Source organism: Periplaneta americana, chromosome 17, assembly GCF_040183065.1.
Source record: "Periplaneta americana isolate PAMFEO1 chromosome 17, P.americana_PAMFEO1_priV1, whole genome shotgun sequence".
NCBI classification, from domain to species: Eukaryota; Metazoa; Arthropoda; class Insecta; order Blattodea; family Blattidae; genus Periplaneta; species Periplaneta americana.
Genome location: NC_091133.1, coordinates 123,132,063 through 123,149,533, shown reverse-complemented (window position 1 = coordinate 123,149,533; position 17,471 = coordinate 123,132,063). Strand labels below are relative to the sequence as shown.

Sequence of the window (17,471 nt, the reverse complement as noted above, 5' to 3'; positions counted from 1 at the left end):
ATTTTATTTTCGTTTTATAATTTTTTGCATATTTTTCCAAAATAAGGAAAATAATAGTAGAAATAACGTTAAGTAAAGGCATTCATAGCTTCACTGTGGAATAAGCTAACGTAACCGGACCTACGCCAATCGAAAGTAAGAAATCACGTACTTTCGATTGGCGTAGGTCCGGTTACGTTAGCTTATTCCACAGTGAAGCTATGAATGCCTTTACTTAACGTTATTTCTACTATTATTTTCCTTATTTTGGAAAAATATGCAAAAAATTATAAAACGAAAATAAAATTTTTAAATTTTTTCTTTCTGGTACCAATGTGTTCTCACACTTCTCAAATTGCTTGAAAAAAATCATCACTACAATAAACATGTTGGTTTAGCATGAATAAATTATTCCGTAATTATAAATGTAACATTTTTTACAGTAACAAAATATTTCATTAAAGTCATAACTCGAAAACTAAATGTCATAATTTTACTTTCTTTGCGTCGATAGATATCTCACAGTCCAAATAATTGACAAAATATTCATGAGGGAAATAGAAACAAAAATATAGGACCAGAAAATAATTATATGAAATTTGCTCCTGGTCTTAAACTTTTGTTAAGTACTGTACGAGTATATTTTAAATATTATAAAAACTTCATTACCACTATACAGGGTATATTAAAATACTTTGACGAACCTTGGAGGCATGTTCCTCGTACCAAAAGAAGAAAAAAAGTTCATATAAACTTATGTCCGAAAATCCTTAGTTTTTTAGTTATTAATTTCGCAAATTTCTAGCACAATAATTAATAATACATCCCTATTAGAAACAACAACAACCAAATTTCTTGGCTTAAAAATCGATAATGAGTTAAATTGGAAAAATCATATTAAAGAAATTAACCCCAAACTAAATTCAGCTTGTTTTGCTATTAGATCTATGCAAAAGATAGTAAATATCAATACCTTAAAAACAATATACTTTGCATACTTCCACTCGGTAATGAGTTTTGGAATAATATTCTGGGGAAATTCCACAGTTAGTAACAATATATTTCTATTACAAAAAAGAGTAATTAGAATAATAGTAGGTGCGAAATCTAGGGAGTCGTGTAGGACTATTTTCATGTCAGTATATCTTTTCATTAATAGTCTTCCTCGTATGTAATCGTGAAAACTTTGTAACTAATACAACAGTTCATAGCATAAATACACGTCAAAAAAATGACTTTCATACTCCATCGGCAAGTCTATCGTGCTATCAAAAAGGAGTGCGTTATATGGCAGTAAAAATTTTTAATAGCCTCCCTATCGATATAAAAAATTAAACTCAAAAGATAAAATTATTTAGAGCCAAATTGAAGAAGCACCTAATTTCTCACGCCTTCTTTTCTGTAGGTGAATTCATGACATTCAATAACACTTCATGAAATTGATACTAAAACGTTGTCTTTTACTAGTAGACTATATTGTAAACCTCATCTGTATATATTTCATCTAGACTGCGACTATGAATTAAGATTTTATAATAGTATTAAGTTTTTTTACATGTTCCATATTCTAGCCGTAAGCAATGTATGAATACCATGGAATGTTAATAAATACAATACAATACAATACAATACAATACAATACAATACAATACAAAGAACATAATGAAACATCTGTTAGATATTGTCAGCTGGGTAGCAAGTGTTGCAACTTTAATCAATTCTGAAACTCATAACAATGAAAGTTCTCGTTCAACGTGTTTCGAGGTGCAATCCAAGAACTTAAGTTTGTAACCGATAATAATATTCATTTTATGCAAATCTGACTTTCAGGTAGTAGCTCCCTGTAAAGCAGGTTTGAATAATTTCAAGGAAAAATTGTTCCGGAGCCGGCTATCGATCCCGGGACCCTTCGCTTAGCGCGCGAACGCTCTACCGACTGAGCTACCCCAGGAAGGGTCCCGGGATCGATACCCGGCCCCGGAACAATTTTTCCTTTAAATTATTCAATATTCATTTTGTTAGATATGTTATCGATACAAGTCTGCTGATGCACCCATTGTATCCTAGATGGCTGTGTGTTGCCAAGGAGTGCACACATGTGTGGAAGCAAGAGGAGAACATTTGAACATTTGTTATGAGTTTCTGAATTGATTAAAGATGCTACCAAACTGACAATATCTAACAGATGTTTCATTATGTTCTTTCATTAATAACTAAAAAACTAAGGATTTTCGGACATACAGTAGCGTGCAAATTAATCCGAACACGACATATTTTTACATTTTCTGTCATTGTTGGCCTCACAGCTGCTCATACCGCTTTAATTGACATCTGTAGTACGTGTAATTCCATTGTTGAAGGTCTGTCATTTTTTTTATAATATGTGACATTTTGCCTGTCGTTTTGTACTTATAAGCATTCCAGTTGTGTTGAAGACTTAATACTGCAATCCTGTGAACATTCTGTCGTCTTCACAAATGGATAAAACTCCACGAAAACGGTCTAAAATTATAACATTAGCAGAGCATTCTTCTATGATACAGAGGCAAATTGCTGCAGAACGTCACATCGGTTTGGCTACTGTTAATTCGATCATAAAACGATACAGGGATACTGGATCCATCACACCCCAGAGAAAAGGAAACTGTGTCTGGAAAAGGAAGACTTCACCTGCAGATGATCGTTTAATTGTCAGGAAAAGTAAATTAAATCCTAGTCTAACTGCTGTCGACTTAACCCGCGAGTTAATGGCTACCACTGGGGCGAATATTCACGTCACAACAGTGCGGCGTAGGCTTTTGGAAGCTGGATGAAGGGCTCGTAAGCCTATTAAGAAGCAACTGCTAACCCCTGTTATGGGCAAAAAACGCTTAATGTGGGCAAAATTACATCAACACTGGACAGTGAATGACTATAAGAATGTACTTTTTTCCGATGAGTCTCATTTCGAGGTCCACGGCCACCGTGTTTCTTACGTACGGAAAGGATCCGAAAAAGTAACAGCAGCTCATCTCCAACAAGCACCCAAATACCCCCCTAAAGTAATGTTTTGGGGTTGTTTTACACATGAAGGGCCTGGAGCATTAATACCTATCAAGGGAATGATGAATTCTGACAAATATATTCACTTATTGGAAACCAGAATCGGACCCCAGCTGCAAAAATCATTTCCGGATGGCAGAGGTGTGTTCCAACAAGACCTGGCACCATGCCATACGTCTCGAAAAACTACAGAATTCTTCAACAAGAAGAATATTCAGGTACTCCCCTGGCCAGGCAACTCACCCGACATCAACCCCATTGAGAACTTGTGGTCAATTTGCAAAAGAAGAATGCAAAAAATGGATTGTTCTACAAAGGAGAAGATGATTTCTGCCCTCATTGGTGTATGGTTTCGCGATGAAGAAATGAAGAATATTTGTGGGAAACTAGTGGAATCCATGCCAAATCGTCTCAGAGCTGTTATTAGGAACAAGGAAGGCCACATAGATTACTGAGGTATGTCTTAGATCCTTTTTTTTTATCCCGTTTGAGTGTTTTTGCATAAGTAATTACGTTGTTCGGATTAATTTGCACGCTACTGTATGTCTATATGAACTTTTTTTCTTGTTTTGGTGTGAGGAACATGTCCCCAAGGTTTGTCAAAGTATTTCTGAAACACACTGTATTAATCCTCCAGTACTCGCGCGGCATACATTTGTAATCCACTGCTGTTTATTACGTCATCACATCTCCGCTTTCAATGTTGATAGTGTGAAATTTTCAGTACCTTCCTGTTACTGTTTAGCTTTGATGTCTGGAGTGTTTGAATTGTAATTGTGATTTTTTTCTATGCAGCAATATATGTTTTAGAGAGAATTAAAATAGTGGCTTAAATTTTAGGAGTACGCGATGATAATAATAATAATAATAATAATAATAATAATAATAATAATAATAATAATAATAATAATAAAGTTTTAATGACATTTTTTGTCTCATAATAACACTTATATTATATTGACGCCAATGATTTAATTGTTAAATTCAAAATAGAGTTACGCTGTTAGGCCTATATCATTAGCAGTTTAATAGAATCAGTAAAGTAATGTTATTATATGTTGTAAAATTACATATTCATACTTGCAAAAGAACCTCTGGAGAAAGAACTAAAGAAGAGACTAGAGTAGTGCTTTGTGTGGAGTGTCGCATTGTGTGGGGCAGAAACATGACATTACGACGAAGTAAAGAGAAGCGAATAGAAGCATTTGAAATGCGGATATGGAGGAGAATGGAGCGTGTGAAATGGACAGACAGAATAACAAATGGAGTTGTATTGGAAAAAGTGGGTGAAGAAAGAATGATGCTGAAACTGATCAGGAAGAGGAAAAGGAACTAGCTATGTCAGTGGCTGAGAAGAAATTGCCTCCTGAAGGATGCACTGGAAGGAATGGTGAACGTGAGAAGAGTTCGGGCAGAAGAAGATATCAGATGATAGACGACATTAAGATATATGGATCATATGCGGAGACAAAGAGGAAGGCAGAAAATAGGAAAGATTGAGAATGCTGGGTTTGCAGTGAAATACCTGCCCTTGGGCAGAACACTGAATGAATGAATGAATGAATGATGCATACAAACATTTATTCTTCGTCTGACACATATTTCAAGTGAGATGTATTGCCTGATAATAGATGTACATTCATTCATTCATTCATTCATTCATTCATTCATTCATTCATTCATTCATTCATTCATTCATTCATTCATTTATTTTATTCCATAGATCTTACATGACCAATGAAGCTTTAAGATGTGGAACAAGTCAAAATTTTACAATATTACAATTATAATATTTACAAATTTTTACAGTTTTACAATTTAGTAATTTTCTACAATTTTTACAATTTTGTGCAATTTTTTACAATATTTTGGCGAGCTGTAGTGAGATGAGGTGAGGTCCGAGGATTCGCCAAAATATTACCCGGCATTTGCCTTTTGGTTGGGGAAAACCTCGGAAAAACCCAACCAGGTAATCAAATCAAAGGGGTTGATGCCGAAGACTCGCCATAGACCATCCGGCTTCATTCTCACGGCTGGGGAAAACCTCGGAAGAAACCATTCAATGAGATCAAAGGGGGATCCAACCCAAACCCGAACGCAGCTCCGGATCAGCAGCCCAGCGAGTCTGCCGACTGAGCTACATCGATGGTTCTACTAAAAATATACAATACATAGCCAATCAGATTATGAAATTTACAAACGCAAACTATCATTCATCAGCCAGAATCTCAATCAGAGGATAAAAATAAGTGGATAAGTGAGTAAATAGATAGATAAATAAATAAATAAATAAATAGGCCGAAGTAAATGAATAAATAAGTAAATAAATGAATGAATGAATAAATAAATAAATAAATAAGTAGGCCTAAGTAAATGAATAAATAAATGAATGAATAAATAAATAAATAAATAAATAAATAAATAAATAAATAAATAAATAAATAAATAAGTAGGACTAAGTAAATGAATAAATAAATAAGTAAATAAATAAATAAATATTACTGTTTTGATCTTCGTTCCATTACTATTATTATTAATGTTAACTTCATGAAAGATACACAGCAAATTCTTTCGTATGAGAAATAAAAAGATCGTTTCCAAAGATCCCTTGTCACACTGCTTGTTCCGAGGGTCAAACTGATGGTCCTTGTAGATTCCTCAGTCAGCAACAGCCGTCCGGAGGCGTGTATCCCGAAAAAACATGCAGGTTCCTCTAGACTCAGAAGAGAGATAGAGTACATCACACGTGATAGCTCCATAACATTTGCATACAATGAGTGGCCCAAGAAGAGGTCCGTGGAATCTATCGAACTGGCCAACGGATGCAGATGCTACTTACTGAGTTAGCGTTTCAACTCACGCACTCACGCATGAATTTAAAACTGTGTACGTTTGCTTAAACAGGGGAGCTTGCAATTAAACAGACCTCAGTAAATTTCTGTATTTTCGAACCTTAGACCTGAATCTTGTACGTTAGCTTCTGTGTTGGTGAAGAACACCCATTAAGTTCTATAAAAACTAAGTACTTTTCGATGCTACGATTCAGGTAATTTTTTTATTTAAACTGCTTGAAGCATGTACAAAATGAACCATAAATAATGCCATTAATTTCAAGGGGTTATTCTTTGAGATACTTCAAACAAAGAAGTTTAATACAATAATTTTGCTTGTTTCTACTTCCTTTTCGAGATAAAAAGTGTTTCATATGAAACATTTCATTGCGTGTTTTGGGAAATCCATTGAGTTAATTCCCGATGTGCTCAGTCACTTTAAGTAAGCAATATATTATGATATCAGGGTAGTTAGGAAAGTAACGCACAACAATTATTTTACGGAATAAATCTCATGTCATCAGCAAATGTTATGCGCTTCATTCTTCCTCCTACTATCACCTCTCCCATGTTCTGAAAACAGTTCTTCACTAAATCCTCCAAGTATATGTTAAACAGGGTAGGTGATAAAGGGCATCCTTGTCGTATTCCTCTCCCTATTTCACTTCCTTCAGACATTTCTTCTCCTATCCTGACTTTGACCCGTTGTTTCATTTAAAGATTACTGAACAGACTCCTATCTTTCCAATCCACACCAATTTTCTTTAGGATCCCATCAGTTTATTCCAATCTACTCTGTCAAACGCCTTTTCTATGTCCACAAATACTAGCATACACTTCTTTATTCTTCTCTAGGTATCGTTCACAGATTGTTCTTATAGTCTAATTATTATTATTATTATTATTATTATTATTATTATTATTATTATTGTTGTTATTATTATTATTATTATTATTATTATTATTATTATTATTGTAATTATTTATATTTTGATTTTGATAAATATTTTACCGATTTAGTATTTTGTAATAAGACCTATAATTAAAGAAAGCTTTGCAAGTTGAATGGTAAAGCAAGTTGAGTCTTGTGTATTAAAAGTATTCAGCATTTAATAATCTTTGTTATAATTAGGTCTAATAGAAGATATAATACAAAAAACAGGTCATAATACTCTCGAAACCGATAGTTTAAGTGAACAATATTAACAAATAAAGATAATTATTTATAATTTAATATTGGCAGAGTGACAGCTGATCTTCAGTGAGTGGACGATGTGCTTGAAACGTTTGAATATTATCATATTGTTATACAGCCACTTATCGGGAGTAGAAACCGCACTTTGCGTGACACGATCATCAGTCATCCTGGTCAGGTTGGCTGTCTAGACACATCCAGAGTGTTGATATTGCAGACATGACCAAGTAAAGGCTACCGGCGTAGCCCAGACGGTAGCGCGTTTGCCTGCTCGTCCGGAGTTGCGCTCAAGCGTGGATTCGATTCCCCCGTGGGCTGATTACCTAGTTGGATTTTTTCCGAGGTTTTCTCTAACCGTAAGAAGAATGTCAGGTAATCTATGGCGAAATTTCGGCTTCATCTCGCCAAATACCATCTCACTATCACCAATTCCATCGGAGCTAAATAACCCATTAGTTGATACAGTGTCGTTAAATAACCAAGTAAAAAAATGGCCATGTAAATTCGAGAGCTCTCACTGCACTTTCTGTACTACCAGTCTTTCCATGACTATTACACTTTTATACCTCATACTACTTTTGACCAATACGAGTAAAGTGGTACGGAACGACGTGTTTCAACCAATCATGACTGCTTGTCCTACAATTTTTATCACTTCCCTAGTATCTATTTTATCACCTCCCTAGTATTCGTTTGGTTTTATCACCTTCCTAGCATTTATTTCTTTGTTTGTTAATATTGTACTTTCAATAATTGTACCTGTCTTTTAAAATGATTCATGTTTATTTCTTCATTCTCAATTAAAACCTTTCTATCATATTTATCTTTTTTATATTATTAAGTTTATGTTATAGCTTCTGCTTTTGAGGTTCTGGATAGTCACGTATCAGAGATTGTTTAATAGATATTGATAATTGAAGTGGAATGCAACTGTTTTAATAAAAATGAAACGGAATCAAAAAAGCCTTCTTGTCTAATAGTCGTGTATGGAGTCCAATTGGCACAAGTTGTAACAAGAGAACAGTTATTGTTGGCAGTTGTTTTCGACATTTTGTTTTAGTCACTGAATATGCAGTACACATTAAATCAACGGCACTTCCTTGTGAAGCAATACTGGATTACGAATTCAATTACAGCTACTCAAAGGGCATACCAGAGAGAATTTGGTGTTCGTAATCCCCCCCAAAGAAACACAATAATGGGACTGGTAAACAAATTGGAAACAACTGGATCTTTAAAAGAAATATTAATTTTGATGACAATAAATATACATTATTAATAAATATTTAATGAATTTCAATCTTAAGGCATATAAACTTGCAAATGTTTATTTGCTATTTAATAACAATATATGAACGTTTTCGCCGTTTAGGGCATCTTCAGATATAACAAAACATATTATCTGGACCTATAATAGTATATTATGCAAATAACAAGGAAAATAGAGAACAATATATGTGATACATGAAATTAATGAGCTTTATGTAGATATAACGTGATACAGGATGAATATTGAGATAATCTTTGAATTTGAACTTGGACTGGACGAATGTTTTATTTTATACATATAGCTCATGTTACAATTAATATACAATGTTCAAAATTTGTCAATGATGTTATTTTTAAAATTTACAATGATGATAATAAAATATTTAAAGTAATCATGGCTGAAAGTTGTCGTAAGTTACAAGATAGTATGCGTAGTTAATGTTCTTGTGTTTTGTAATTATTTCGCTTAGAGAGGCCGTTGGCATTTGAGTGAATGTTGTTTGACGTTGATGACTACTTTACAATTGATATACAGTGATTAAATTAGTCAATGTTAAAATTTAAATTTATAATGAAGATAATAAAATATTTCGAGTAATCATGGCTGAGAATTGTCGTAAGTTCAAGATAGTTTTCGTAGTTGATGTTGTGTGTTTTGTAATTGTTTCACCTGAAAATAGAGATTAAGAGATAATAATAAATGCAAAATGTAGACAAGTTATTATATAGAGACGCAGATAATTATTATTATAAGATTACTTGTTAAAAATGTTGTTTGTGTTAAAGAATTACTGTTGGGTGTAATTAGTTGAGATATTGAATAAATGCTCGTTGATTGTGAATGTAGTGGAATGTACGATAAATTTCGTAATAGATAAATCATGAGTTAGGTATGACTTTTAATCTTTCATTGAAAATTAATAGAAAAATCAATATTATAATTCGTAATAATTCGTAATAATTAGGTGAGCTATAATACCAAATATATGTAAATGATTTTACGGCAGCAGTAATAATTATTATAAGATTACTTACTTAGAGGTCATTGACTTTGAAATGGCTACTCTGATGTGATGACATCCTATTACGTGTTCTCAGGTTTATTGAAGTATATAAATGAAGAAGTTCTATAACTGAAAGAATATTAACTATTAATTTACTTTCAATTTTGATATGGGGATATAATTGTTTTAATGGATTTTGACGGCATTCGAATACTTACATAAAGCTCGTGAATTTCATGTATCACATATATTGTTCTCTATTTTCCTTGTTATTTGCATAATATACTATTATAGGTCCAGATAACATGTTTTGTTATATCTGAAGATGCCCTAAACGGCGAAAACGTTCATATATTGTTATTAAATAGCAAATAAACATTTGCAAGTTTATATGCCTTAACATTGAAATTCATTAAATACTTATTAATAATTTACCAGGCATATTGATATATTAAAATGAATTGTAAATTAATAAATATACAGAATAAAGAATAAATATTTGCGCATCTCGTGACAGGGAAACAAAACTCCTGCTTAATTTGACGTTAAAAACTGGTCATTAAGTGAATTTCCAGCCGAATAAATAAATAATTTTCAACATTTGCTATATAGGTTAGTAATCTTCCAAAGATACTCTACATTTGAGGTATAACAATTTGTGGCTAGCATCATTCGTTTTCAAATGCATAAAGAAGAAAATGTGTTAGTTCTATATAATCACTCTGTTCGATATTTCTCAACAAATATTTTTTTTTATTTACTACTTCTTATTAAAATTATGAATATGAAAAAAGTTAATTAGCTTAGAAGAAAATTTAGTAACCGACCGATATGATTCTAAAATCACATTTTTTTCTATTACAGGTAGTAGGAACATATTGCCACACAAAATTGTCTAATTTGTACCTATATAAATATCACGACACTCTAAATCAGTGATGTCAAAGCAAGCGCATTTTTCTGACCTTGACGTCGTGCGCGGGCAGCAAGCGCTAAGTATGGAAAGAGGAAGGGTTGTGTATATGAAAAAGCAACCTGTTGGATTAAGAAAACAGTGGTACACAAACTTAAAATGGAACGTGAAAATTTATGTCCTTAATTTTTATATGGCTTCTCTCTGTTTAATATTATCTATATTGTCTGTAAAACAAAAGTACTAACACTGATTTCTTAATATTGCATTTGTGTTTTAAATCTTAATAACATAATAGAGAGTTAAGAAGGAATATTCACTTAAATTCCATAGTAGTATAATATTATACTGTATTAAGTGGATGAAACACATCATTCATAAAGAAAGTGATATTCCAAAGAAAGAGATTGAGTATGACATGATAAGTTGGAATTTATATGGATGGTATCTTTAGCCTTACAAAAGTAATCAATAAATTAATCAAAACAATATTACAGTACAAAGCAAAGTTACCTAGGTACTGTATCTGTTTTAAGTGTAACTAATATTACATAACAAAACACTTATCGCATTATGCTTTTAAGGTGATATTTGTGAGCAACTTCCTATCATCAGAATATTAAATTATTTTCTCGAAATCTGCTGAAGCTATAGAGCTGACATTTTTACAACACATGGGCACGTATCTTTTGCTTATGATGTAACAATAGTTGCTTTGTTAATTCATTTCCTTACAAACAATTTCCATGCGAATATTTTCAAAAATTTCAATACCCTATCTTCAGTAATACGTATATACGGTATATTGGATATACGAAAACATTCTGTAAGGCTACTAAATAAATAGGCCTATACCTGAAAATTTCACTTTTCTGTACGAAAAGTTGAGAAAATATTTCTTTTTAATAAAAAAATCAAACTTGTGAAAAATGAGCATTAAAATTAAAACTTACATTCTTATAATGCACTTATATTTCTCAGGCAAATCTAAAAATTACCATGGATACAGCTTTAATAAGTTCTCTTCCCTTTATCTATTGAATCAGTGCTGGCCATCCCTGTATATAGCTCGACCAAGCGGCATATACCACCTCTTTCGTCTGTCTCTTTCCTTTCCGCTGTAAAGCGCTCAGGCTCTCCTGGGCTCTAAAGCGCGCGCTTGCTCCTGTGGGCATCAGTTAACATGCCTGCTCTAAATGATACTACATACATTCTCCGTTATCAACGGAGTTTGTACGGATTAAAACCTCGGGTTGTTTGTTCATCTAACGCGTGAATTGAACTGTTTAGTTTGGTTTCGCTTTTCGAGACCAGGATCCTTTAAATGTGCTAAAATTTGATCCCAACAAATGTATCATTGAAAAATTTCTTTGCAGAACGAAAAGTTACTTTTATTCAGATCAAATTTCTACACATTCAAAGGACAAAACTGAAATTCTTCCAATCATTTATTATCATAATACACTGCTCTCTTAAATTGACTGAGCATATTGGGAATTAAATCAATTGCTTTCCATGTTATTAACAGTCGAAAGGGAATGCTGTCTTATGTGATATTATTACTGAACATATTACTTTATTGGTAATTTTACATTTATATTCATTGAACTGTAGACAAAATTAAATATATTACATAATAGGACGACGTGCGTTAATCATTTCATTGTACTCCGCACAGTTGCTTCTTACGCATTTATTATCATATTTAATCTCACGGTTATATTTGTAATTGAATTACTTGCTTATCTGCATCTATAATTAGCAGGTAATCTACTTTATTGGATCGCAACTTGCTTCCCTCCCCTTTGTGGCGGACGCTTACACATCAGATACCATCCTTAGTATAGAGCTCACACTCACACGTTTAGCTAGATCTTAAGCAGGAAACTTAAATTAATTTGAACGAAATTCGGATTAAATGTTGATCGCTGACTTAACGGCAGAGACAAGCAGCCTTTATTCGTATCCTTCCTGGGGCATGGACGTTTGTCCCTCATCAGTGTGGTGTCGGGTTGAGATCCGGCGTCATGCTTACCCCACAAGTCGGGAGGCCCATCCTTGTGTGTTCCTGGTGCCCTTCGTACGGCACCGTACAATTGAGTTGCGGAATTTAAGATATGGAGATCGGAGATTAAAGACGAACGACGTGTTGGAGATCTGTTTCTGACCAGAAAATCATAGTTTGTAACTTTAATTTAATATCCAAAGATATTTTTAACTTTTGAGCTACAACGTAGCATACATTTTTAGTGAAAAAGGATTACTAGAAATTTGGAAATATAATAATAATAATAATAATAATAATAATAATAATAATAATAATTCACTGCGGGCTAAAGCAGGGAGATGCACTATTACTTTTACTTTTTAACTTCGCTCTAGAATATGCCATTAGGAAAGTTCAGGATAACAGGCAGGGTTTAGAATTGAACGGATTACATCAGCTTCTTGTCTATGCAGATGACGTGAATATGTTAGGAGAAAATACACAAACGGTTAGGGAAAACACGGAAATTTTACTTGAAGCAAGTAAAGCGATCGGTTTTTAAGTAAATCCCGAAAAGACAAGGTATATGATTATGTCTCGTGACCAGAATATTGTACGAAATGGAAATATAAAAATTGGAGTTTTATCCTTCGAAGAGGTGGAAAAATTAAAATATCTTGGAGCAACAGTAACAAATATAAATGACACTCGGGAGGAAATTAAACGCAGAATAAATATGGGAAATGCGTGTTATTATTCGGTTGAGAAGCTCTTATCATCCAGTCTGCTGTCCAAAAATCTGAAAGTTAGAATTTATAAAACAGTTATGTTACCGGTTGTTCTGTATAGTTGTGAAACTTGGACTCTCACTCTGAGAGAGGAACATAGGTTAAGGGTGTTTGAGAATAAGGTGCTTAGGAAAATATTTGGGGCTAAGCGGGATGAAGTTACAGGAGAATGGAGAAAGTTACACAACGCAGAACTGCACGCATTGTATTCTTCACCTGACATAATTAGGAACATTAAATCCAGACGTTTGAGATGGGCAGGACATGTAGCACGTATGGGCGAATCCAGAAATGCATATAGAGTGTTAGTTGGGAGACCGGAGGGAAAAAGACCTTTAGGGAGGCCGAGACGTAGATGGGAGGATAATATTAAAATGGATTTGAGGGAGGTGGGATATGATGATAGAGACTGGATTAATCTTGCACAGGATAGGGACCGATGGCGGGCTTATGTGAGGGCGGCAATGAACCTTCGGGTTCCTTAAAAGCCATTTGTAAGTAAGTAAGTAACTACGTAATTTTCTGTGTATTGAACATTTTGTTGTGGACGAATTGACCTAGAATGATTTAATGTGTTAATAAATGTGTTACATTTTATTCGAAATAGTAATGAATGTATCAGTAAAATTATTAGCGGAAATTAGTTCAGTGGAAGACAAACATTGAATGGAGAGAAGCGAACGTGATATTTCGCAGCCGTCGTCTGGTGTCTACTGTGTGTGTGTACGTTCAGGAAGACCTGAAGAAATATTACAGGAAGCGGCCCTTATGTTTAATTGAAATGGAATTCCTCCTGCGCGTTTCTAATAGTAAGGTTCGCAAGTTGTATGTATTCCTCAGCTCTTTTGACATGAATATTCAAACAAACACTTGATGTTCGTTGTAGTCCATTACTTCCTCGGCAGCGAGGAGTGTCGGGATGTATAATTTAGCCCCACGGGAACTCAAATGAGTGTTTTCATATCTCCTGTCTCACTCAGAATGCCTCTTAACCTGTTTCAATAGTCGAATGAGAAATGAAGTCGGTTGAATCATTTGCAATTACTGATGACTCGTCATTCATACAACCCACTGTTTAGTGCATGGTGGTAGCATTTACGTTAATGACGGCCAGTGTGTTCAAGACCCGGGAGATTCCCGCAGTAAAGAGAAGGTTTACTCCGCTGCATACATCCGATGATTAATGACTCCGCGTCATTGTCATCGTGACTCGAGTTGGAAGATTCTGATATGTGAAATGCGTGTGTGTGTGAGTGGACCATTCTTTCAGTTTCTCTAATAATCATTAATACGTCTGATGGATAATTTATCGATCCGTTAATGTGTATTAATATTTCAATACTGAACACGTTGGAGTTGCTGTTGTGTTATGACGTATTTCAGGTGCAGTGTAAAATAATTAATGGTTCTTTTAAGGATAGTTTTATAGTGTATTTCTTTTGCTTTTCTTTTCTACTTTTGAAAGTGATATAACTATCTTTTAAGAATACATAATGAGAAAGGTATCATCCAATTAATGTGTTGGTTTTATGTTTTGAATAATTGAATAACACCCGAGGCAATCAGAGCGAACTGTACGCCTTCAGTGATTAGTTAGTGTTGATGAAACAAAAAAAAAAATACTTGAGAATTATAACAGATAGTTAATGTAGTGATGCATCAACATAATAACAATCTAAAAGGGTTGCAATTAACTTAACAAAGAATGCGAATGCTTTTGTATACACTTCTTAAGGCCATATCTAGTTAACATGAATTTGTCTCGATAAAAGTACTACGGCTATGTGGATAGCGTGTGCTCTTTCAAACAAGTGGACCGAAGTTCGATTCCAGGTGTGGGAAATTGGAGAAATGTATTTTTCGTCCACGGGATTGGGTGTGCGTTCGCTGCCTTGTGAGATAACTTGTTCCAACCAGGATTTGAACCCGGGCCCGCTCGTTTCACTGCCATACAGACTAACTTTTCTCCACAGCGGTGGAGTAACATGTTCTTAATTATTATTGTTACTACAATACGTAATTTATATTTTCTTTGTAGTAGTTAGTTCTGGTTGAGTGGAAGAGAAGGTCTGAAGGCCTTAACTCTACCAGACGAATGAATGAATGCATGAATGAATGAATGAATGAATGAATGAATGGATTACTGAATGAATGATTACACGAATAAATGAATGGATAAATAAATAAATAAATAAAATAAGGAAATGAATAAATAAATAAGTAAATAAAATAAATAAATAAATAAGTAAATTAATTAATTAAATAAATAAGTAAATAAATAAATGAATAAATGAATCAATATATAAATAACTAAATAAGTAAGTAAATAAATAAAATGAATGAATGAATGGATTACTGAATGAATGATTACATGAATAAATGAATGGATAAATAAATAAATAAATAAATAAATAAATAAATAAATAAATAAATAAATAAATAAATAAGTAAATGAGTAAATAAATAAATAAGTAAATAAATAATTAAATAAATAAATTAATAAATGAATAAATATATAAATAAGTAAATAAATAAGTAATTAAATAAAATGAAAATTAAAAAATGAATGAATGAATGAATGAATGAATGAATGAATGACGTGAGTGAATGAATAAATAAGAGAAGGAATGAACAAGTGAATGAGTAAAGAAATAAATAAGCAATTAAATAAATAAATAAATGAAGAAACAAATAAATATATAAGTAAATGAAGAAATAAATAAAAATAAATTAATAATAATAATAATAATAATAATAATAATAATAATAATAGTCGTAAATTTATTGCTAGAACAAAGATACACTTTTTTATGAAAAGCCCTCTAAATTAATATTTTAATTACTGTGCATTTTACTCCGTATTTCTCTGTTTTGTATAATGTGGTACAGTGCATTTACTTGATAAAAATAAGAAGGAATAGTAGTGGTAGTGGTAGTAGTACCATTATTTTTTTTGCCATCGATTTGTGTAAAATTTCACTATAGAAAAATTTTCGTTTATTACAGAGACATATTTGTAGTATTTTCTGAAAATGGACATGTTAGGTTTTGAATACTTGCTCCTGAAATATGTAGCATAGCAAAGCTATGTCGATATCAAGTCGATTATTTATTGGTGCTGTATCATCTATGAAGTTAACTAACATCAATTGATTTAGTGACAGAGAGATGGTATTTTAGTCAGGAAAACTCGTCCAGACTACTTGATATTTGTCTATAGCAGGCCTGCACAAACAGCGCTCAACGAGCGCTAGCGCTCATTCGGGGGGGGGGGGAGAGCGGTGTTTACCGCTCGCCGAAACGGAGAGAAAGATACGTCAGAATGACATAGACTTACTATAGGTAGAGGAGAGGGAAACAACCACTCACTTATCTAGTGGAGTGCAGTGTGTAGGCCTATTCTCAGTAACTGTTTCACGTTGCTTACCTACTGCTACAGTACAGTATGGAGGAATCTAAAAGACGAAACATAACATTTAACATTTAACGATTTACAGCTCGAACTTATTGATCTTCAATGTGACCTAAGGGCTAAAGATCGTTTGAATAATACTACTAGAGTGGTTGAGTTTTACAAGACTAAACATTAGCAATAATATCCACGACTACACAGGCTGGCTGTGAAAATGATTGCTATGTTTGGCTCAACATTTATATTTGTGAGCAACTGTTTTCTATAATCAACTTTAATAAAGGCAGACATCGAACATCTGTAACTGATGTTTCATTACGATCAGTAGGCTAATGTTCCTTTCATCTGCCAACAGCATAAAACCTCGTTTTCATGTACAGATAAATAAAAATATAACAAAATGATATTGTACATTTAAGTAGCTATAGAATTTCTATTACTTCTGTAAAGTAAATAATTCTTTATTAATTATTAATAGTTCAAGATAGTTTTGCAAACACTGAAAGGGAATTCATTTCATAAGCACTCGTAATAGTACTTCCTTTTGTGTTTATTTTGTACAAGATCACCCCTTTTTCCAGTCCACCCTTATACAGAGCGCAGCTAATATCTGCATTCCGCTCATGAGCTGTGAGCCGGCTCGGAGAGCGCAAACCTTGTGCAGGCCTGGTCTATAGTTTAGAAAAACAACGGAAAAACCAAATCGAGACTCGAACTCAGGCCCGGACGCGATCTCGGTTCAGGAGATCACTTCCATACTCCTCAGCTATGCCGGTGACTGGAAATCTGTTAATAGACTGAAGAAACATAATGAACTTCAGTGTAATTATTTTCACTCAGAAATCACAGCACAGAATTTGGGCTTCTGACTGTCCACCTAGTTGTTTATACACATCTGTTGTCCTGGGAACGTCTTAATATTTGCATAATTAAGTTTGTGAAGCTAACAAGATCATTTGGAGGAGTTGTATGATGCTGACTGACTGTGCGTGTGTCGTGTGGTCACCTCGCAGCAATAAATAAAGTCACTCACTCACTCGCTCGACTGACT

General features: G+C 33.5%; 2 long non-coding RNA genes across 2 annotated transcripts in view; one reads left to right on the top strand and one right to left on the bottom strand.

Annotated features, from left to right (window-relative positions):
• Positions 1–17,471, bottom strand: part of LOC138692586 (uncharacterized) — a 302,932-nt gene that overhangs the window by 20,899 nt on the left and 264,562 nt on the right. The gene's annotated exons all lie outside the window — the stretch shown is intronic.
• LOC138692587 (uncharacterized) overlaps positions 14,313–17,471 on the top strand; it is a 339,097-nt gene continuing 335,938 nt past the window's right edge. The window contains exon 1 of the long non-coding RNA XR_011330084.1: positions 14,313–14,391. This is a non-coding gene — a long non-coding RNA (uncharacterized lncRNA). The remainder of the gene's footprint in view (positions 14,392–17,471) is intronic.